This window comes from Furipterus horrens, unplaced genomic scaffold (genome assembly GCF_987537825.1).
Source record: "Furipterus horrens unplaced genomic scaffold, mFurHor1.1.pri manual_scaffold_8, whole genome shotgun sequence".
NCBI lineage: Eukaryota > Metazoa > Chordata > Mammalia > Chiroptera > Furipteridae > Furipterus > Furipterus horrens.
The window spans coordinates 15,567,228-15,591,881 of record NW_028327178.1 but is presented as its reverse complement, the minus strand read 5'-3'; positions in this window follow the sequence as shown (position 1 = coordinate 15,591,881).

Here is a 24,654-nt window from a genome sequence, read left to right as displayed (position 1 = left end):
TTAATATTCCCTTGTGAATGGGAACTGTAATAATCATGCCTCTAAATAATTCATGGGTTAAAAAGGAAATCCAAAGTGAAATTGTAAACTGTTACAGCCAAATAAAATGAAAGCAGTGTATTTCGAAACGTGTGATATGCTCCTAGAGAGTACCAAGAGGGAAATATATACCTTTGACTGTAATTATCAAAAAAATAAGAAAGGTTGGAGATACAAGGTTCAATTCAATAGGCCAGAAAAAGAGAAACAGAGCACATTTAAAGAAACAAATAGAAATGAAACAATAAGACGATAAGAAATCAATGAAGTAGAGTACAGGAAAACAGGATAATTTTTAAAATATCTAGTCTTTGAAAAATCAATTATAACAGATATATTTGTAGCTAAACAGATCAAGACAAAAAGAAGAAACATACAATAAGCACATTCAAGCAAAAATGTGAAAATCTGTAAAATATAGCAGATTGTCTAAAGGCAGAAAATATAATGAACAATTGTTTTATGCTAACAGATTGGAAATACATTTCTTAAAAAAATGTCAAAATATGAAAAGATAGAGAAAAACATGAAAGAACAATAGCCATTCAAAACCTGAAATAGTAATAAAGAACAAATACACCTCAGACACATTCTTCCCTCCTCCATCACATTTCTTGACTCAATTCTTGGGCTGCCTGTTCTTCCCCCTCCAGTCTATTCGCCAGATTGCTGCTTGACTGATCTTTTGAAATATCAAATATGATCATGGCCCAATCTACTTATGGGTCATCTAACTCTGAACTAACTTCTTATAAATTTAGGGCAAAATTCATAATCTTTGGCTTACTCTTTGCCCTGATTGTTTAAAACCAGTATTTTTCAAATAGGTTATTTTTCTCCACCTTTTGATGGCTCTGCCCATGCTTTTTCTCTCCATTAAATACCACTTTCAACCTTTTCATCAGCTTACTATTTCCAATCCCTTAGAACTCAGCTACAGTATTATCTTTTCCTGGAATAGACAGACAGCTCACCCCTAGTCTAATTCAGCTTTACCCACTTTGCATTTTTGATTAAATCTGCACATAAGAGAGTAGCATTTGCTCTTATAAATGTAAAACCATCATCTCTGGGCATAAAGAGAAGGTAGGTAGAAAACAAAATAATTTTTAACATTGTATTTTAAGTGACCACTGTAGCCTGCTTTTTATTGTCCATCTGAGGTTTATTCTCAGTTTATTAAAAAGGATATTACCATATATTGGACAAGTGGTAAAAACAGGTGCTAAACAAAGATTTTTATCTTTGATGTTACAGGAGGATTGAGAGGGAGAGAATGGTAAATGGAATAATTTCCTGAATTTCACAGAACATAATTTTATGTCCCATACATAGGAGCACAGAGATTAGCCCATGATATGATGTCTGTCCTCAGGGAGTTCATGTAAGGTGCCAGCTTGGCTTGGTATTTGCATTCAGATATGGGCTCTCAAAGACAAACAACAACAGTCATAACAGTAACAACAACAAATATGGACTCCCTAGAGATCATGAGCAAATTGCAAGCTAGAGGGAGCTAGTTGAGGGAAAATGGTGCACTCTAATTTATACCTTGTAAATATGTAATTGGCTGCCTGCTCCTAAATTTGATGGTGGTTATTGATTCATAATTGCAGGGTGTGAAGCACTCTCCCAAGGCACACGTGAGAGTGGACTTGCTATGGCAAGTTTAATCCTGAATGCGGATAAAAGACCCTGATCCGCACAGGCAGGCATTCTCTTTATTTTCCTTCAGGAGTTCATGCGAGTCTCCCATAAAGCCGAATACTTGCTGAACAGGCTTCCATTTCCAACAAGGGGTGTGTATTTGTGTGTGTGTGTGTGTGTGTGTATCTATCCATCTGTCTGTCTATGTGATATGTAAGGATATATAAAATTGAAACTTAACTGTGCATTGTTTTTTGAGTTTTCTAAATTTCTTTTGATAGTAAAATTAGTCTTAAAGAAATTGTTAAAATGCACCTTGTTTTCATACTAAAAGCACCTCTGAATGTTATCATCTTTCAGATGTGATTGCTCCCATTTTAAGTTAGGGCAATTTCTTGTTACTACATGGAACATTGGTTTTATAGAAGCTCCAAACCTTAATAAAATAAAAATTTTGGCAAAATATGTACTTTCAATTAGGTATCTCTGTGATCTGAAAAGAAATGTAATTAAACCTCTATTTCCAAGCCACTAAGAAACTTAAGTAAGTAGGCAAACATTAAATCAGAGTGCCTGTCTTGCAAATTATAAAATCTCAAAGTTAAAATAACCATAGAAGTCATCAACATGGTGTGGCAGAAAGCAAAGGTGAATCACAATTGTGGAATAATTTCCAAGTGTCATGCCCTTCATAGCAGAATAAAGACACACAAACCAAGATAGAATATTTAATATCCAAGGTTAAGCAGATAAAACTGGCAGAGCAAAAACGAGGATGCAGATCTGTCTGTCTCCAAATATGTTCTTGCAGTGCCATACTGCTAATTTCGCCCAGATGGTAACTTCTAGCTCCAGCTGGAGTTCATGTTATCCCTAACAAGCTGCATGCCTTTAAAAATGTTACCCACACTCTCTTAAAAATTTCAGGTTTATTCAAGTATGACTTATAAGGAACATAAAATATAATCCACCTATTGAATGAAATGAATTCTGACAAATGTAGTCCAGCTTGTAAGCATCACTACAAATCAGGATATAAAATATATCCATGTACTCAAAAAGTTAATCCCTACTATTGTGCTTCATCCCTGACAAGAGGGTGCAAATCCCATTTTTTCCGTACCTCCCTGCAATATGCAAGTATAAGTCCTGTAAATGGCACACGAAACAAACTAAAGGTGGTTTTAAAAAGAGGCAAACTGGCTTAGGAGTCCATGAAGTGAGGAATAGCACAATACAGGACATCTTGCATTCCCCCCACCCAGCAGAGCAAGGCCACCTACCTAGCCAAGAACTGAAGCCCAGATAGGCTCATTTCTCCCCAGCTTGAACTAGAGCTCCTCTGACAACAGAATGTGAAAGGAATTCACCAAAGACTTAAACATAGCAAGGAGTCCCAAATGGGAAGCCATTTTTTCTTCATGAATTTGAGACTTAATTCTCTCACCCACAGACACAATGGCAAGTAGGTGAAACAAGGAAAAGGGACCAGGTCACAGCAAGAAGCCCAATCTGAGAAACCTCTTTATAACCATGCATCCCAGGATGTCCCCCCCTGCTCAGAGACATTGGTGCAGCTAGGCACTAAGGTAGAGGGGTTCTCCCACACCACTCTCCCACATAGAGACACCTGGAGGCCTTGCCTGGGGAAATCCCTTTTACACCTCAGGCAGTGCCAAAAGCAAGCAGGGGGAGCTCAGAACACCAGATAAGCCAGGAGGACCAAGCAAATATTAAAAAGGCTCTGAAAATTAAACTGCCACTGGAACCAGAGCCTACAAGGGTAAGCCAAGACCTGTATGTTAAATTTTAATAGGATGTTTGCCTTCCAAAATAGAAGATTTAAACAGAACTCAGGGTCTTTTAATATAACGTAAGAGATGTTCAGAATACAATAAATAATTACCTGTCAAACCAAGAGCCAAGAATATGAGAACCTGTATGAGAAAAGATAATCAACTGATAACAACACCAAGGTGGCTCATATGGTAAAACTGTAAAATGATTTTAAAGTAACTGTTATAAGACTACTTCAATAATGAATTACAAATTATCTTGAAAATATTTTAAAAACAAAATCTCAGCAAACTAGGTTATTAAAAATGGAAATTATTGAGCTGAAGAATACATAACAGAAAATAATTAAGTAAGTGGACTCAGTATTGAATAGAGATGACAGAGAGTAGAATTAATGAACTTGAAGACAGTACAATAGAATTCACTCATTATGAAAAACAGAGAGAAAGTGGGCTGAAAAAAAAAATTGAACACAAACTCAGACACCTGTGTAGCAATAACAAAATATATAAAATTTATATCATTGAAGTTTCAACAGAGGAGAAAGAGAGGGCTGAGAGAGTATTTAAAAAAATAATGTCTGAAAACTTACCAAATTTGGTGATAGACACAAACCTGGTCAAAGAAACTCAGCAAAACTAAGCAGGTTAAGCCCAAAGAAATCTATACCAAAACACAACATAAGTAAACTTTTGAGTATTAATGATAAAAACTACACCAACTAAAGGAAACCAGAGAGAAACTGATACTTCTTATGTATAAGGGGCCACTGATTTAAATAAAAAAATTTCTTATCTGAAATCAAGAAAATCAGAAGGAAATGACACAATTTTTTTTAAGTGCTGAGAGAAAAAAACAAAACAAAAACTGTCAACCATGAATTCTATAGCTTAATTTACAATTAAGATTCTCCTGAGAACAGAAATTTCTAAGCTCAGATGGTACCAGTGGAAAATTCTAACAAACATTTAAAAGAGAATTAATGGCAACTTTACCTAATCTCTTCTAGGAAGTAAAAGAGAAGGGGATATTTTCCAACTCATTTTATGAGGCCAGAATTACCCTGATAACAAAACCAGACAAAAAAAATACCGCCTCAAAGGAAACAAAACAAAGTAGAAAACAAACAAAAAGACAAAACGAACCACACTATAGACCAATATTTATCATAAACCTAGATGCAAAAATTCTCAACAAGACATCACACAATTAATCCAACAATGGATGAAGCAATTATGCACTATGACCAAGTGAAATTTTCCTAGGATATCAAGGCTGATTCAACATTCAGAATCAATTAATGTAAACTATCATATCAACAAGCTAAGGAAGAAAAATCATATAATTATCTCAACTGATTTTAAAAAAGCACTTGCAAAACAGAGAGCCTCTACAAAAAACCTACCACTGACATTACACTTAGTGGTGAAAGACTAAATGCTTTTCCCCTGACATTGGGAATAAAGAAAGAATGTTCGTTCTCACCACTTTTCTTTCACATAACACTAGAAGTTCTAGCCAGTGAAATAAGGCAAGAAAAGAAAAACATTCACACTGAAAAGGGGGACGTGAAATGGTCCATATTTGAAAATAAAACATAAAAAATCACAAGGATTAAAAAAGAACACCTCTGAGTAATCAACATCAAAAAGAAAACAAGAAAATGACAGCCCCAGATGCTGGTCGTATGCAGACAAACTGGATCACTTACGTATTTCTAGTAGGGATGCCTATATTGCTTGTGGGAATTACCTTGAGAAAATGATTGAGAAGTTTCTTAAAATGCTAAACCTGTAAATATTATATAGCTCAACAACTATGCCCCTAGGCATTTATTCCAGAGAATTAAAAATATATGTTCAAACAAAAGTTTGTGTGATATGTATGTATCACACAATATAATTCATTAAAAAAGAACTATTGATTCACACAAAAAATTGGGTGTATCTTAAGGGAATTATGTTAAGGGGAAAAAAGCCATTCCAAAATGTTATATGTAGCAATATCCCATTTTCATACCATTTTAAAGTGATAAATGTTTAGAATTGTAGTGCAAATTAGTGATTGCCAGGGGAGTGGGACGGGGTGGGTGGTAGGGAGATTTGAAGGAGTTGCATGATATAAAAAGAAAATAAGAGGGATTTTTGTGGTATTGGAACTATTCAGGACTTGACTATGATGGTAGACACAATCCTGTAGAGGTGATACAATTTTATAGAACTGAATACACACACACCCGAGTACAAGTAAAATGAGAATTCTGAATAAGATTAGTGGATCAATGTTAATATCCTGTTCATGATGTTGTACTTTTACAAAATGTTATTTTTGGAAGAAACTGGGCAAAATGGAAAAGGGATCACTCTGTACTATATTTTGCAACTGTGTATTATTTCTTGTTACAGCATATGAATCTATAATTACAGCATAAAATTTTTAAATTAAAGATGGAGCCTTTCATGCCATACCGGATTAACCTCTCCAGATAAGGAACCTGGGAATATATATTTTTCATGGTCATTTGTGTTTAAGTCAATCCTGTCCCCACTTCCCTGGTCCCTGAAAACCACTGATCTGATTTCTGTCTCTATAGTTTTGCTTTTTAAAATTTGATGTAAATTAAATCATATGCTATGTTATATTTTGAGTCTGACTTGTTTAATTTAGCATGATGTTTTTGAGATTCATTCTTGTTATCGCATATACCAATAGTTCCTCTCTATTGATGAGTCATATACCATAATATGGATATACCAATTTTTTAAACCATTTATTAGTTGAAGGACATTTGGGTTATTTCCAGCTTTTGGTAGTTATTAATGAAACTATCCTAAACACAAATATAGGGGCTTTTGTGTGAACATTTTTTTTCATTTTGCTTGGGTAAATACTTCAGTGCTATATTGCTAGATTTCATGTTATGTCATGTTTTCCTATTAAGGGTATATGAGCATTCCGATCGCTCTGGCTCCCTGTTTACACTTTGTATGGCCATTATTTTTATTTTTAATATTAGCTATGCTAGTAGTTGTCTAGTGCTCTGCCCCCACTCTGCCGCACACACTTATGAAAGGTCTTTTAGAAAAATGGAGTGATAGATAAAAATGGTGGCAAGATACCTAGTACCTTTGGGGGAAAACTCAGTCATCTGCGTGATATTGAAAGCATTGAATAGCTTACACTCAGATAACTTTTCTGGCTTCTTCTATAACTACTTTACTGAACTATAGACCAGATGGCCTTCTTTCTTGCCTTCTTAACCATTCTCTACACTTCTCAGGGAACTTCATGCTTTTTTGCAGCAGTACTTTTTTACATTGATGCTGTTTCCTCTATTTTTATGATTAAATTTATTAAGGGTGACATTGGTGAATAAAACTATACAGGTCTCAAGTGTAAGGTTCTATGATACATCATCTATATATTGCATAGTGTGCCCACCCCCCTCTATTTGACCTCTTTACCCTTTACCACTTCCCCACCCTTTCCCCCTCTGGTACCTGCTCTACTGTTGTGTGTGTCTATGAGTGTTTGCGTATTTTTCTTTCTTGTGTTTATTCATTTGTTGCTTTCAGTTTTATATCCCACATATGAACAGACCTCCCCTTTCTATTTCAAGGCCCAAATCAAATAAAATTTCAATATTTTACTGTCATTTACTAATGACATCAACAGATGTATTTGTCCCTTGCTTTGTTGTGAATGCGCTTTATGTGTGACTCTACTGAGTAACTGGTAATTACTGTTTTGGGAGAAATGCTTTTCTACTTGTGTGTGAGTGATTCCTAAAGAAATGGAAGCTGGATTTTATTTTTCTTTGTATTCCCTAGGACCCAATATCAACATTATTTGCTAAATTAAATATAATAATGCTGATTTTGTTGTTTTTGCAATATCCAGAAACGTCCTCTGAAATCTTAAAATTATTTTCACTGTGGTTTATCAGAGTTGCTGTCTGCATGCTCTGGAAGCAGATGCCAAGGGGGCGTCTTTGGCACGTTTCTCACTCCCTGTCCTCCATGTGCTGGACTCCTCTATCTTCAAGCCGGTGTTTTTCAACCAAGTTTATCCTCGGACTTTAGGATGAATTGATAGGTAGTTTTTTTGCTACTGCCCAAGAGCTGAAATCATTTTGTTGAGACTGACTGACAGAGTTTGTATTATGATATCAATAGGCATTTTGAATGTGCTTTTCCAAACTACATGCATCGATCCCCACCCCGCCCCACCCCATCCCACCCTCCTTTGAAAATCACTGCTCTGAACCAGTGTTCTCAACCTCGGCAACTCACAGATCAGATGGGAAATGTCCAACAGTTCTGTGAGAGGTCTGAGGACTGAACTGAGAAACTCCACAGAAAAGATTGAGCGTGGTGGGTTTTCACTTGGTGCCACAGGGGTCAGCTGTACAAGCGCAGATGCTGTGATCCCCTGGCAATGCTGTGGTATAAGATGGTCGTCTTGAACGAGTGTGTATAATTTGATTTAGATTGTCAAGAAAAGTAAACCACACAATTTTCAATGTTATCAGAGAAAACTGGCAACTCCCGCTTACAAGAATATGTCTGTGCCAGAAGCCAAAGTTGAGAAGCACTGCCCTAAATGATTTTCTCTCACTTCGTTTTCTCCACTCTTTGAAAACTTCAGTTGTAAGATTAAGTGAATTCCATTCTGCAGGCTCTAGCATGAATGATTAACTTCTCTTTTAATAAAGAAAGACCTATACATGAAAAAGGAAAGAAAGAGGGATTTTGGTGTGCAAGCTATTCATTAGGGATCAATAACCTTGGGAAGGAGGGGCTGTGGAGCTGCCTTGCAGTTTTAAGGGAGCCTTACCTAATCTGAGATGGTTCATTCCACATGTGTCCTATGCTGGGCTGAAATGCTTGGATCTTGACACCCTCATTTTGAACAGTTATTTGGATGTGGGCTCATCCCAGAAGGGCATGAATTTGGGTGAAATGACTCACTGCAGCTGAAGTAAATCTTATAGCAGTTGACAAACGGAGGCTGTCTGCTATCAGGTAGGGTGACAGGTCTTCCCTTGAAGGGGCGCTGGGTGGCAAACATCCTGATCTACCACGATTAATAACAGTAGCTAATATTTACCATGTGCAAGGATATTATAAAAAGCCTTTTATGCACATTGTCTCATTAATTCTCACCTTCTGCCCCTGAAGTCGGCACTGTTATTCCTCCTCTTTTACAGATGAGATTATAGGCTAAGAGAAGGTAATTGGCTTGTCCAAGTCCTACAATGAGTTTAAGTTGTGGGGCTTGGATTATAACCCAGGCAACCTGACTCCAAAATTCAAGCATTTAACCATAATGGTATCCTGGGCAATCTACACTGTGCTTAACTGAAACTCCTTGAAACTTGATAATCCACATGTGATGAGTAATTATCTGTTAGGGAGAAAAAGAATGCCCCTTTGACTCCCATCCTAAACATATACAGGCACATTTTCTTTAGCAGAGCATTATTTTGTTTATTTGAGCCAAGCATGGTGTTAGCTGATAGGAGGAGAATTTCTGTTTTGGTCTCCTGCAAATTCCATAGACTGATATGTGACTGGGCCATCATTTGAGGTGAGTCATAATTTAGCCCTCCTGCCTGCCATGTTTGTGCTAATGGAACACACCGACTGAAGTGCTGAGACGCTGTGGGGAGCCAGGGTATGGCCATCAGCATTTCTAGACTGTCCAATTTATAACCTTCTAAGGACTCAGCTGAAAGTACAGCAGTCACAGCCATTGCTTTTAGCTGAAGAGCTTTTCAAGGTAATAATTCACCTTTAGATTTCCATGTACCTGTAGGTAACAGCATCAATTAGCACTGACATTCAGTGGTGGACCTCAATTTCCCTCAGTTATCTTTTGATCTATATAAAATAAGCAAATGACCTGAACAAGCATGGTTTAAAAAACAGTCCTTAGCCTTCTCAATCTTACATATTTATCGACAAGATAATAACATATGTATATTTTTCTATTAGGTTCCAGATATATTATCTTTTTCTATGTATAACTGAAATAAAATAAAGATAGACTGTCTCAGTTATGATTAGTGGTGATAATTTGCAGTCTAAGATGTTGCCATGGATACCCAAGACCACCCCCCCTTCTCCCTCAAGACTCAGGCCTGAAGTCAGGGCTTAATCCTGAGGTGCTTTTCAATAGCACCAGCTGTCCAGACCCTGAAAGGCGTGGCAAATTACAGCATTATTGGAGTGAAATGGTATGGCTAAGCTAATTATTTGTGGGCTTTAGACACAGGTGTTCATAAAAGGCTGAACGTGCAGTCCTAATCAAGTCTGATTGGGCCAGAACAACAGCCTAGCATGAGGCCATCAAAGAGTTGTTTATGGTGTCTTTCATTTAAATAATAAAAGAGGCCACCGTAGGCCTTCTGTTCAGTAGAGTTTTTAATGTTGCTCTGTGTTTGTCATTACAGGTAATCATATTTGGTGTTTTCCTTTGACTTAGTGCAGTCATAGAGATATGTTTTCTAATAATATTTTCCTTGATAGTCACAAAACAATTTTATGTATTTTGGCCATTCCATGACGATTTCCAGTTAATGCTACTTTTAGTGAATGTAACTTAACTTTACAGAACTGAAAATTAGAATTTCATTACAAATATATTTTGGCTTCTACCCATTCAGAGAGTTGTTAATTCCCCAAGTATTTCCATTTCATTACCTGTAACACTTTCCTGGTAATTTGTGTGTTCACTATATAGTAGTAAGTTGATTCACAAATATGATTTAAAATTTTTCTTAATTTAATAGAATTTGATCATCTAATATCTGAGTATCATCAGTTGTTAAAGTGCATGTTTGATGGGAAATGTTACATGGATTGATGATAGGTTGATATTATACTGAGTGTGATAAATCACTTTGATTAGCAAAGCAGACCTGAATATCCCTATCTTTGCTCCTTTAAATTAATGAAGTCAATGTGTCTTTGATGTCTATAGGCCATAAAGAAGTTTATATTGCATAGTTATGAAATAATACTTACAATCTAATGTTTAGCTTCCAAGTAATAATGATGTAGTAGATTCATTACCCTGACACTACTTAGTAAGAAATGGGTTTGTCTGTTTTAGTTTTCTATGGCTAATATCGTGGTGCATATTTTAGAAAGTGATACAATTAGCACTGCTATATAATAATGATGAAATACCTAGTAGATACTTTGCTTTAAATTTTTTTCACTCATCTTCACAGATGCTTGTAAACTCATAAAATGTGAAAACATATTTCTTTAGAGAAATGCCTTTACTACCACAATTGGATGAAGACGAATTTACGCACCCTCTGGAGGCAGAGTGAACTATTCAAAGTAACAGGTGACCTAAAATATGTGTCTATGTGCAGATCAATATAATGGAGACTACTATGAGTATGGATATGCTCTTGGATGATTAAAAGCACCTATTGTGTCTCTGAGTCAATGCAGTTAGGCCATTTTTCCTCCCTGCTGTTCTGTGTAGGGGAGGAGAGCGGGAGGTGGAAGTTTCTGGAAATAATTATGTAGCCTTTAAAGAATGGTGATTAGTAGCTTTTATAATATCTTACACAAAGACACAAGACTTCCTATATACAGGTAGAAAGCAAATATATTAGCTTCCTACCCAGATCAATAAGTATTGTATACAGGGAAGTGTGTTCTCAGAAGGAATTAGAAGGAAAACTTGGCCGTGGCCACCTTGAACCTGCAATGGTTGTATGAGTTATTACTCAGCTAAAATTCAACAGTTATTTACCAAACACCCACTATGCTTATAGCTCTTCAAGAAGAGCTTAAACACCAGTAACTACCAGCACTAGAATGGTTTGCATGACATTGATATAAACTGGCAGCCAGGGAGAGTGGACTGGAATGCACATGCGTGAACAATGAGGACGTCACTGCACTAGTCAGTGGAGGTGGCAGATTTCATGGAGTGAGCATGTGTATTGTGTGGCCATCTCATTCAAAATGATTGTGCACATAGAGCAACAAATCTGCATCAGATTTTGCATTAAACTTGAATATTCCTCTGCAGAAACTATTTTGATGATTCAGAAGACCACAGCTATGGGCAACTGGTGACTGGCAGCTTCATCCCGACAATGTGTCCCCTAATGCATCACATCTCCTGCAGAATTTTTGGTGAAACATCAAATCACTCAGGTAAACTCATCCCCCTTACATCCCAGATTTGGCACCCTATAACTTCTGGCTTTTCCCAAAACTAAAATCACCTTTGAAAAGGACGAGATTTCAGAATATCGATGAGCTTAATGAAAATAACAACAGGGCATCTGATGGTGACTGGGAGAACTGAATGAGGTCTCAAGGTGCCCACTTTGAAGGGGTTGAGGCATCATTGTCCTGTGTACAATGTTTCTTGTATCTTGTATCTTCTTTAATAAATGTCTCTATTTTTCATAGTACATGGCTAGATACATTCTTGACAGACCATATATATCAATATATATATTTGCTTTCATCTTTCATAGTCCAATCATTTCTGGGGAACATAACTATATCTTGAATCTTTGTGTAAGTAAAATCTCTAGAGAAGGGGGTTTTAAGACCATTGGCAATAGAAAGGAATAATCTGAGCACATATATCAATCAGGAGTGGATAGGCTAGAATGTTGTCGCAAACCCCCAAACTCCCAGGGGCTAAATATAAGATTATTTCTGCCCATGTAACATGTTTATATAAGTGAGCAGGTGATTCTGCTCACTTTAGGCTTTCGGGGCCCAGACTGATGGATGCTGCATCTTGATTTCTGCTTCTACAATTACCATAATAGAGGGAAGGTAAATCATGAATGGTGTCTTAAAGTTTATGCACTAGTGACACAAAATACTTATGTTTACATTTTATTAGCTCAACAAATCAAATGGCAAAGCTAAATTCAAAGGGCAATGCTCAGAAAGCAGAGAAATATTTAATGCACAGAAATAATGACTACTATAGCACCCTCTAAATCACTTGTTACAAGTGAATTCTTAGAGACTAGATCAGCTCAAGAACTACGTACTTAACTAATGTTTAATTAAAATTGAAACTCATAGAAATAAAATAGACGCGATGGTATAAAGATATGACATACATCTACCCTTTCTTCTGTTTGAAACCAGCCAAAATGACAGAAATACAAAAAAAAAAACAGGTGTTTTTAAACTTCTTAGTCTTAAATATTTATATTAGAAGTAAGAAAGTTTAAAATTAAATGAACTAAACTTTCAACTAAGGAAATGAGAAAAAATTACAAAATAAACACAAAGAGAGGGCCTAAAAGGAATAAATTAAAAATACACTTACAATATTAATAATGGAACTGAATAACAAATCAGCAATGTTTGATTTGTTAACATTCTAGTTTTTTTTAACAGACCAATAAGATTAAAATCCTCTGGTAAATTTGACCAAGTAAAAAAGGAAAGAATAAACAATAAACAATATTAGCTATTAGACATAAATACACAGAGAGAGGAATTTAAAACAGTATAGTAGTATCAACCCAATGCCTTTAAAAAAGTTACTTAAATTAACACTTGAGAAGATAGAAAAACTAAAGATGCAACCATGGAAAAAAATGAGATGACAGAAATATCATCACCTAAAAAAAGGCACTAAGTTCAAATAATTTTGTGAATGAGTTCTATCAAACATTAATAAAGAGAAAAGTAGCTATATTCTCTATATTATTCTAGAGCATAGGAAATGACTTAAAGCTTCCTAATTTCCCCCAAGCCAAATATGGAGAAGAAACCCAGAACCAAATCTCACTTATATTTAAAAAATGACTCAAATTAGAATGTTAGCAAATCAAAGGTAGAATTATATTAAAAGAAAACTGCATTATGATCAATTAGACCTTGAGTATAAAGGCAAATAGAACTTATATTAAAAAAAATCACATTGCTCACACACAGGTTAAGTGATAAATCTTCATAAGATAGTCCACATTATAAAGTTTGACATGTATGTATGTATATATATATATATATATATATATATATATTAAAATTTGTAAATTAAAAATAGAAAGAAACTTCCTTAATCTGATAAAGTATAACTACTAGTAAAGATGAGAAACATCATACTTATTAGTGAAACATTAGAATGGTTAAGCATAATAAAGTCAGTAAAACTGTAAGGATGCTCACCAGCATTACAATAAGGCATGCTAAAGATCTTAACCAAGTAATAAGATAAGAAAAAGAAATAAAATAAGTTAGCAAGAAATGAATTATGAACTTGATTAAACAATTTTTTTAACAAAGGGGAAATGATAGGAACAGACATTTAACAGAAGAGTTAAATATAAGGCCATAAAGAGGGCAGGTGCTATACTAGGGTTTTCCAGAGAAAGAGAACCAATAGGGTATGTGTGTATGTGTGTGTGTGTGTGTGTGTGTGTGTGTGTATGTGTGTGTGTGTGTGTTTGGCTATTTATCACTCTATAGAGGGATTTATTTTAAGGAAGTGGTTCACATGATGGTGAAAGCTGACAACTTAAAGTCTGCAAGATAGATTGGATGACTGGAAACCCAGAAAAAAATTAATCTTTCAGTTCAGGCAATCTGCTGGTTAAATTTTGTCTGCCTCAGGAAAAAGGGTAAGTCTTTTACTATTAAGGCCTTTACCTGATTAGATGAGGCTCACCCACATTATGAAGGGTAATTGAATATTATCAAAATTATATCTTTTTTCTTCTTATGAAAATGATAGCAGTTATAAACTGGAAATTCACTCAAGAAGGAATAATATAAATAGCTAACCTCATCCATAAGCAGAAATATACCAAGTGAAACAATAAGTTACATTTTATCCATAAGAGTTGGCAAAATTTATAATTTTGATAGCACTCATTTTTAATTGATTTTTTTCTCAATGAAGACATAATTGATGTATAACATTGGACTCGTTTTAGGTGTTTGGTGTAATGATTTAATAAATGTGTATATTGCAAACTAATTACCACAGTAACATCCATCTCTACACAGTTGCACTTTTTTTTCCCTTATGATGGAAGTTTTAAGATTTATCTTTTAGCAACTTTCAAATATACAATATGGCATTATTAACTATAGTCACCATGCTTTACATCTTATCTCCAGGACTTGCTGATCCTAATCCTGGAGGTTTGCACCTCTTGACCACTTCCATCCACTTCACTCCCCTACCAAGTCTTGCCTCTGGAAACTACCCATATGTTCTCTGTAACTGTGAGTTAGATTTTTGTTTTGTTATGTTTTAAAGATTTCACATATAGCAAGATCATACAGTATTTTCCGTTCTCTGTATGGCCTGTTTCATCTAGTATAATGCTCTCAAGGTCTGTATTGCAAAATTTTCCTTTTTTTCATGACTGAGTAATAGTCCATTATGTATCTTACCTTCCTTGTTTATTAATCTGGCATTGGGCTCTTAGGTTATTTCCATGTCCTGGTTATTGTAAATAATACTGCAATGAACATGAGAGTGCATGTATCTTTTTGCAATAGTATTTCATTTCCTTTAAGCAAATACTCAGAACTAGAATTTCTGGATTGTTTAGTAGTTCTATTTTTAATTTCAGAGGAACCTCCATACTCTTTTCTATAGTAGCTTTGCCAACTTACTTTCCCAAAAAGAGTTCACAAGGGTTCTCTTTTCTGCACAGCCCTGCCAACTCTTGTTTTTTCTTGTCTTTTTTATAACAGTCACTCTATGAAGATAGATACATATATGTATAGATTACAAACATGGATGATTGAGATAAAATACTTTCGGTAGTTAAAAATTGCATGTTTTATCTAGGAGAAAACTGTTATATTTTCAGTGCTGGTCTTTAATACCTCTTTACTTTCCTCTTCTTCAAATTCACTCTTAACACCAATAAGTTAAGCTTTGCATAGGGTTATAATTGCCTCATAACATCCCTCCCTGAGAAATGTTCATTTTAACAGGAAATGTGAGGAAAAGGAAAAGAGTATTTTCGAAATTAGCATGCAAATATGAAAATGGAGTAGGGGATGGAGAACTAGAACTTTTGTTGATGACCCTAACGACATATTCCCAGGCAGCAAACTCTCAGGCCTCTGGAAAGGTTAGTTCTGATTGCAGGTGATAAGGAGATCAGAACCTATGGGGAGCGAGGAACAGTTCATAGAGGCCTGGCAAAGATGCTGAGGCACACAGATTGTATAACTGTCAGGCATGCGCAGGCACTTGGATGAGAAGAAGCAGAGGTGATTAGTTGTAGGGAATCATACTTTTTGAGGTCCGTGAGGACATGAAGATAATAAGGACCTGGATAGAAATAGCCAATACCTGTATAGTGATAACTCAGAGCCAGGTTTTAATTTAAATACTTCGCTTGTATTAACACATCTAATCCTCACAAAAGTCCTTTGGTGAAAATTCTGTTTCTATGACCCCCACCCACTTCACTAATGAAGAAAGGGAGGCAAGATCACTAAAGCAAGTATGAAACAGCAAGGACTTGAACTCAAGCCTGCTGGCTCCAGAGTGTCTCCTCTACTCACTGGTGGAAGTGGGAAAGTCAGAAAAGCTTAGGTGCAGGGTTGATTGAATCTTTCATTTAATATCACCCTTCACTGAAGGTCATACAATGAAGTGCATGGAGGTAAAAAAAGACACCTCCCAGGGCACAAAAAATGGTTACTTGTGGTTTCCTAAATATCATAATTTTATGTTTCAGGGCTTCTGCTGATGCTGGTTCTACCTCCTTGCATATTCCTTTAAAAAATAAATTTGGGTATTTTCTCCTTTTGAAGATTTTCCTGACTTTGCCTCTTCCGCTGCAGATAATAACTCAGGCTCCATTATACCTCCAGCATATGTCTAGCCTATAACTGACAAACATTAGTGCATTCATTGATTGCCACATCTGTCTTCCCCATGGATGTTATCTGGTCTCCTTGAGGCAGTGGCTACACCATTGTGTTAATCAGGCTCCTTGTAATGATGAGAAGCAGAACCATATCCTGGCTGGCTCATTTAAAAAGGGTTCATTATGTGTACACATAGAGAATAGGGACAGAAAATACTCCCAGTGACTTCCTGATGGACTAGACTATTCTTCAGGACACAGACCCTCTGTTGCTCCATCGGCCCTTTGCCCTGGGCAAGTATCTCCTCCCAGATGATAGTGTTCATCATTCTGATGACTCCACTTCTGACTCTCTCTTTTTTATTTTATTTATTTATTTGTCTTTTCTTTTTGAATTTGTACTTAGAGAGCTTATTTGCTGAAAGGGCAAACAGTTGAGCCAAAATTGACCATGAATGATAACAGGGACTAATCTAAAGGCAAGTATCAAGTTTACCAAGGTAATGAATCTCTGTCTAGGTTGCAGGGAGTAGCCAGAGACTGCATAAACCGCTATGTTTGGAATTCTTGTAGCTGGAAATGTTTATCATAGATGCATATTCCAGTGATAAACCAACTTTGTGTGTAACACCTAAAAGTGAAATAGTTGGTGCATTCCTATACTAATTCTAAGATAATTGAAGAATGTCCACTGCCACTACTAATATTACAAATAACTAATATTTGTTGATTATTTAATATCTGCCATGAGCTCATCATTTCACAATTTACAACTCTAATCTTAGACCTTTGAGGAAGAGACAATATCCCCGTTTTAAAGATGGAGAGAGGGGGACAGAAACAGGTTATGATAATTGACTCCAGTTAGCTGTCAGTGAGCCAGGATGTGTACCAGAATCTGGTTCCAGCATTTTTTCCCGTGTCCAAGCCGGTTTGTTTGGTTTCTGCACACTCAGGCCTGCATGGCCGGGTGCCACCCCTCTGCAGCGTGATAACGTCACGGTACATGAGCTTGTCACATCCACAGGGTCTGCCATGTCCTTCCAAATCAGCTTTGCACACTCAAGGGTGACCACAGCTGCAGAGTCCTGGAGCAGGGCATACCGTGTGGCGTTGCTCAGTCAGTCAGTCATCCGTCATGACCCTCAGGTGGTGCTCCGTGCACTGATGAGCCCCCATGTGGACTGCGGAGCAAGGCACAGCGCGGAGCGCAAGTGGGTTGGCTCTGACATGAGCAGTGATTTCCCATACTTGGGAAGGTTGGGGCGCCACCACTTTCTCCAGCTTGGCTTTTGGGGATCAGTGACAGGAGACAGAAGCTGGGAAGCACATTGTTCTTGTCCTTGCTTGCGGGTCAGGCACCAGTCATCTGGGCCAGTCCCCAAAGCAGCAGTGGGCATGAAGTGTCACTGGGCCAGCTCCTGGGAGCCACTTCCTTCTCCAGGAAGCCCCGCACCTGGTCCTGCACCGCAGCCGCTGCAAGTCTTTCTGCTCCTCACCCCAGGCTTCTGGCTGTTTCTCTTAGGGCAGTTTTTTTGTCGTTCTTTGGTGCAAAATGGACTCCAGGATGGCCTCATGCCCCAAACAGAAAGCCGTCTGGGGTGAGGACGGGGTTGTGCAGGGCTGCAGAGAGAGGGGAGTCGCTGACAGCTGCCTGGCGCCGGCCAGTGTTCCGGGCTGCACAGCCAGAGGCCACGGAGCCCTCCTCCTCCTCCTCACTGTGATGTGTAGATGGCAGCCCGGCTGGGCCACTACATCCTCACAGACCCGTTCTAGTTACTCTGTGGCTTCTTCAGCGGCGCCCCCACGGCAGAGCAGACAGAATTTTGCCTCATTGACTTAGCCAGCTCTCTTTTCACTGGCGCTTTCATGCTGTTTTCCAGTCCTTTTATTTTCAACAATTTATTCCTTATGTTGAAGTTGGTATTTTGTTATGACAAATAATTCTTGCTTTTTATCTGTTTGACACTCTCTTTTACTTGCAATTTTTAGACGACTTACATTTAATGTGTTATTGATACAGTTGGATTTAAATCTACCATCTTACTAGTTGTCCCACCTGTTCTTGAATCTGTTCTTGGTTCCTTCCCCTCCTTTTCTTGCCTTCTTGTGGGTTAATACGGGTTTTAAAAAAATAAATGATGTTGTTCTGATAAGCTCACCATGTATACTCTTGTCTTTATAAAAGAATACTTTTTCCCCCAAATGCGCAAACTGTCTAAGTAAAGCGAATTGCAATAATTTCCAAAAGAGATCATGAAATTATTTATTAAGTCGCAGCCTCATCTTTCTGCATGTGGCTCTGCTGGAGCCAACACTTATGTTAACTGAGGTCATCTCAGCTCTCAGCCCAAATACTGAGCTTAGTGTATCCACAGAGTAGACTGGGTCAAGTACGGCATTGTTACATACCTGAATACTATACAACCGTAACCATTAATGGAGCAATCTGGATTAGCATAAGGATGAATTTCAAAAGCAGTCAAGAACGGAAGTTGTTAATTAATACAGAGAATATGAAATCACTCATGAAAATGTAAGAGAACGTAACTGGTAAAACTAAATAGAAACAGGAATGATGAAAACACAATTCAGAATAATTTCTCGCCCCTTCTCCCACAAGACAAAAGAAGACAGGTGATCAGAGAGTGTCACAGTGAGTGTTTCCACAGCAATGCTCATTTTTTTAAGGTGAATGGCCTTCAATTATAGTTTCTGTAGAATTGCCCATTTTTTTAAAGTGAGTGAACTTGAATTATAGTGTCTGTAGTGATGCTCATTTATTAAAGTGAGTGGACTTCTTCAATTTATAGTTGTTTAAACTCTGTATCCTTAAATATTTTTTTTATTTTTAAAAATATTCATTAAGAAGGCAAAATGCCAATCTTGTATAGTACTGAATACATAGTCTTACCCTCTTCTCTTTTCACTCACCAGTAAATGGGGGCACTTCCAAATTGCAGCCACACTCCAGCCTTCAATTTTATCTCTGCAAGATAAGGAGAAAATGTTTTTTACAACCACTAAAGTTCCTTATAGAGGTAAAATGCTTTGATTTGATAACTATTTGAACATGCCAAATACAGGCTTCTTGGCTTCGATTGATTTTGTTTTAATTACTTATCTGTGATTCTTAGACTTCAATTAGGTAGAATCTTAAATGATTTGATAGGACTTTCAGGTTGGTGGTAGGAATAAAGATCAAGAAGTGCCTCTTCTTTTTAGTGGGTCGGTAGAAATATAAGCATACTAACCTTTTTCTTCCTATAAAAAGCTTTAACTGGATTTCAAGATTTTTCATGTGTGTAATTTTTCATGTTTTTCATGGATGATTTGCTTTTGTAAGGATTATAGTTTTCAGGATATTGGAAACCGGATTGAGTCTCCTTTCTCCTTCAGTGTAGGAATTAATTAGTCTTTGATTTCTCTCTGTATAGTTAACATTAGAAACTGACACAGGGAAGATTTTCGTAAATATCTTTTGACAAACTGTGCTTTCCTGTGATTTTCTACAAGCCAGTATTTCCTATCTTGGAGATACTGTTACGCCCATTAATCAAGGGCAGTACGTGTGTTATATGAAATCATGTACAGAGCCATGGGGACCTGAGAAGAATTGTTAATAAACTTCAGCCTCCCTGCCAGAGCACAAAGCCCCTGACATCCTGCCCTGCCCCCATTTCCCCTTACCCACCCTCCTTAACCTAAAACCCCAATGGACGGACACTCTTCAGTCTTTGCCCATTTTTTCTGGTCCTCAAAGTGTTCAGATTATAGCCACTAGGTTCAGACTGCTCATTTCCTAAAGATCTGGATTTCCTGGCAAGAAAACTTAGAGGCAGGGCTATTGCCTTCTGACTATAGCATGAATTCCCCAAAGAGGCAAAGCCTCCTGAAACCCTCTTCAGATGCTAATATTCACACAAAGTGCCTCTGGCCCCAGCTGGCCTTCACCTGCAGCCCAGGCAGGCAGGAGCCTCCAGAATGAGGTCCTGGTTTCCATAAAAATAAGAAGGGCACACATGGTAAATAGCAGAGATCTATCACAAGCTATAAAATTATTTAAAGTTGGCTTTAAATGAGTCCCTGAAAACTCATTGCTGTGAATACAAAGCCCAAGCAGGAGCCCCCTGTCTCCTTTCTTTTTGTAATTTACTTAAGACATGGTAGCTTGAATTCTCAGCTAATGCCCACATCTAAAATTAAACGATGCCACTCAATTTAAGATGCAACTATTGTTGTTAATAGTCAGCTCTATTTTCAGCGTAGGAGAAATGTGCTGTGTGGTGGTGTGAAATATATTAACGGGTCATTTAGAATTGGCCCAGGGTTTCCTTAGTTTTATTGGGGTACCTTGTTTAAATGTAGCACTGTTATTATTGCCAACCTTTTGGCTTTTTTTTCTGTTACTGCTAGATATAGTCTGAAGCCCATTCATTCTGCTTTCTGTAAAACAGGTTTGTAGATGACAAGGTACTTAATTTACCAGCATATTCCAGCATTCAGCAAGTCAGCTGATGATACACACAAGCCAGGGGACTTCCTTTATGCCCTGCTTTGGAACTGGTTTAGAGAAGAGTGGTAGAACAGTCTTTCTGCTGTCCACCCCTTCTTTTCACGTGGTCTAGTATGTGGGATGTCAGTGAGAACAGGGTGCTCCCCTTACCAGAGCTCAGAATTCTCCTACTCCTTCAAGTTTGGAGCTAATTCACGAGACCCTTTGTTTAAAGAAAATTATGATTGAAAGCACTCATTCCTTTCCTTTTTAAAGTTTAGAGTTCATTTTTGACATTAAAAAAGGAAGCATTCATTCCTATTAGTTCCTATTGCTTTGGAATATACGTGGATAATATAAATTCAGTAACATCTTAAAGTGAACTTATATTTAGTGAATTGTATATGTGTCTTTTTGAGAATGGTTGCACATATATGTGCAAGACATTTATTAGGTCTACAGACTGTGTTCTCGCTATATTGATGGATTACAGAACGCCTCTCAGTCTTCTGATCTTCCCAGGAGTCCTCTGTCTCTTCCTTCAGTTAAAGAACTAAAAATCTAGAGGGAGGAAACTCAAGGTGAGGGGTCAGGAAGGTAGAGTTTTGTCATTTTGTCTATATTCAGTCATTTATACTGCTTTTGGCATTTTAACCTCTCCGTGTTTGTTTCCCCAATGTAAACGAAGGGGTGGCCTGTACCTGCCATATTTATACCTCATGAATTCTAGTAAAAGTGACATCCAGTAATGATGGCTAAAAATATGCTTTGCAAAGTATAAACCCACTATTCTGGGTACTATTATCTACTTAATTAAGGCTGCACATTTCGTACTTTGAGAGAGGATAAGTTACTATACATATTTTACTGAAACAGGTGAAGAAAAGCTTTGAGATTTTTTGAAAAGGAAAATATAATGCTAAAAATCAAGAAGTGGATGAAATCTCAAAATGTGTTAAAATGACATTGTTATTTCCCCCCAAATTTATCAGATCTCAAAAACAAAAAGGCAATTCAGAGAAAAGGAGCTGAAACTACTTCTTTTTTTTTTTCACCACAATTTGTCCATCATTAAAAAATATATTCTGAGCACATGCTTCCTGCCAGGATAGTGCTTGGTTCTCAGGACTCAAATAGAAACAGGTGCATTTAAATCTGTACACTAGACAATTTCTATACCAAATATTTCCTCTTTATTCTCCCTCTCTCTCCCTCTCTTACTTTTTGCTCCCACTTCTCCCAGTTTTATTTTCACTCAGGGAACAACTTAACGTCTATGAAATTGTAGGTATTAAATTTGGCTACTCATTGTTTGTAGATACAGGTTTTATAAATTCCAGAGATCATAATACTTTACTTAATGTAGTTTAGACTTTAATTGTTTATTCTTTGGGGTTTGATATCGTCATCAACCACTAGAAGGAAGAGTAAGTTACTTTGCTTGTTAAAATGAAGTTGTTGCCCTGACTGGTGTGGCTGAGGGGATTGAGCACTGGCCTGAGAACCAGAGTAGCCAGTTCGATTCCCAGTCAGGGCACATGCCTGGGTTGTGGGCCAGATCTCCTGCTGGGGGTGCTTGAGAGGCAACCACACTTCAATGTTTCTCTTCCTCTCTTTTGCCCTCCCTCCCTCTCTCTCTTAAAACAAATAAGTAAAATGAAGTTGTTCCCTTATTAACATCAATTTTGCTAAGTAAACAGAGAAATAAATAAATGGAGGAAAACTTCTATCTTCCAACAGATTCAACTTAAGTGACTCTTAAATAGCACCTAAAATAATTTCAGCATTAATTAATATCTAAAACCCTACATTTTACATTTATATATTTTCTTTATGCTGTTCATTTAAACTATTAGTCTTCAGTCAGTGTGCTGTTGTTAATAAGACCTCACTTTATCACAAAATGAGGGATTCCGTAAAGTTGTAAGTAGATTTTTCTTGTGGGTTGATTGGTAAATTGAATGTTATTTCCCATTTAAATTCCAAAATTATTTTACTTTGTTTAAGATTGACCTTCATCAGCTTCTCGTTCTCTAACCACCTGCAGTTCTGTGGTGGGCAGACTGCGGAAAGGCGGCAAGCCCCTCTGGGTCTCTGTGTGAATAAAGTTGCCAATGGTTTGGGGAGAAATGGAAAGCAATTAGACTGGTGAGTGGGTGGTGACTTAGCACTGGGACAAAGGTCGACTTATACCATGAACCAATGTTAAATGTTTGGTAACTATGGAAATAACATCATTTTCCTAGAGGGAGAAAGCAATAAAGCTCTGTCAAGATGCTCTGTGGCCTACTTCTGCAAAGGACAAAACTTCCTTACCAAATATGTCATTAAAGGATAAAGACCGCTTCTGTTCCCAGGAAGATGAGTAGATGTTCTTTTTCCCTATCCCCATGTGAAATGCACATGAAACCCCTGGACGTTACTGTGGCATAAATCCAAAACTCAAGAGTCAGGATAATCCGCCTGAATATCTCAAACCAGGAAGGCCTCCAAAGACCTCCTGTGAGGTCCCCGACGCTCACCAACAGGGCAGACTCCCCACGGGCTCATTCTCCGGCAGTCAAACCAGCTGCCCTCCACCTGCTCCCCAACCTAATGGATTTTACGTCCCTGCCAGCCTGCAAAATTATTCAAACAAGCCAATCCCATCATCCCATGAGGACTAGGGATCGCCCCACTGTCTGGCTTCTCCAAAGCCTGCCTCTGATCGCCACTGCTGGTCCATTCTCTTCCCCAGGGCAGTTCCCCTGTAATCCTGTGTGGCTGGTGGTGTCTAGGGATTTTGAGAGTCAGGGAATGGAGTGGTGGTGAGTTCACTGGGTGTTCTGTCTGTCTCATATATCTTAGATTTGGAGTTGAAGAAGATAGCAAATTGGACACAGAATGGGTACAGAGGGGGAAAAAAAGCCCCAACCAAAGTCTGTTCTCCATAGTCAAAAGGACTGGAAAAGGGGGCAGACCAATAAGAGGAACGTTGTTATGCAATAACCACTGTAGTACAGTCAAATACCTCAGAAAAAACTGGTCCTCGCCCCTACATATAGCAGTAAAATCTGAGTGGAGACACCCTCACCAGGCTGTAAGGAGGCATACCAGCTGGCCTGCCGGGTGTTGGCGAAGGCTGAACAGGGAGCAAGGCCTATTGTCCTTGCTGGGTGACAACAACCCCCACTCCCTGCAGTATTAGTGGAAGCATGGTGTATCTCTGAACTTTCACCCACCTCCACCCAGAAGTAACTATGGAAAACTCTCACTTCTAACAGTGGTGGTAGCAAGAGAGGCTTACTGAGGATGCAGAACTCCAGTCCCCAACCCAATCCTACAAGGAGCTCCTCCCACCTTTGGTTATGGACAGAAATCCAGTGGGGAATCTGGACTCTCCCGATATCTGATGTTAATGCAGAAGCACCATGCTGTCTCTCCTGGAGTGATGTCAGTGAGCTAGCTGAGGCAGAAGGTTTAAGTGAGAACCTCCCCTTTGTCCACAATTTTGCTTCCCACAGTTTCAGTTTCCTGGGGTCAGTTGTGGCCTGAAAATATCAAATGGAAAATTACAGAAATAAACAATTCATAGGTTTTAGGTTGCACCTCATTCAGCATCATGGGATGAAATCTCACAGTGCCCAACTCCATCCTGCCTGGGTTGTGAATCATCTCTGTGTCCAGTGTCTCCATGCTGTTTATGTCATCCAGACCCTTAGTCACTTAGTAGCCATCTTGGTTATCAGATCAATTGTCAGGGTATCTCAATGCTTGTGTTCATGTGACCCTTAGTTTATGTAATAATGGTCCTAAAGTGCAAGCGTAGTGATGCTGGCAATTC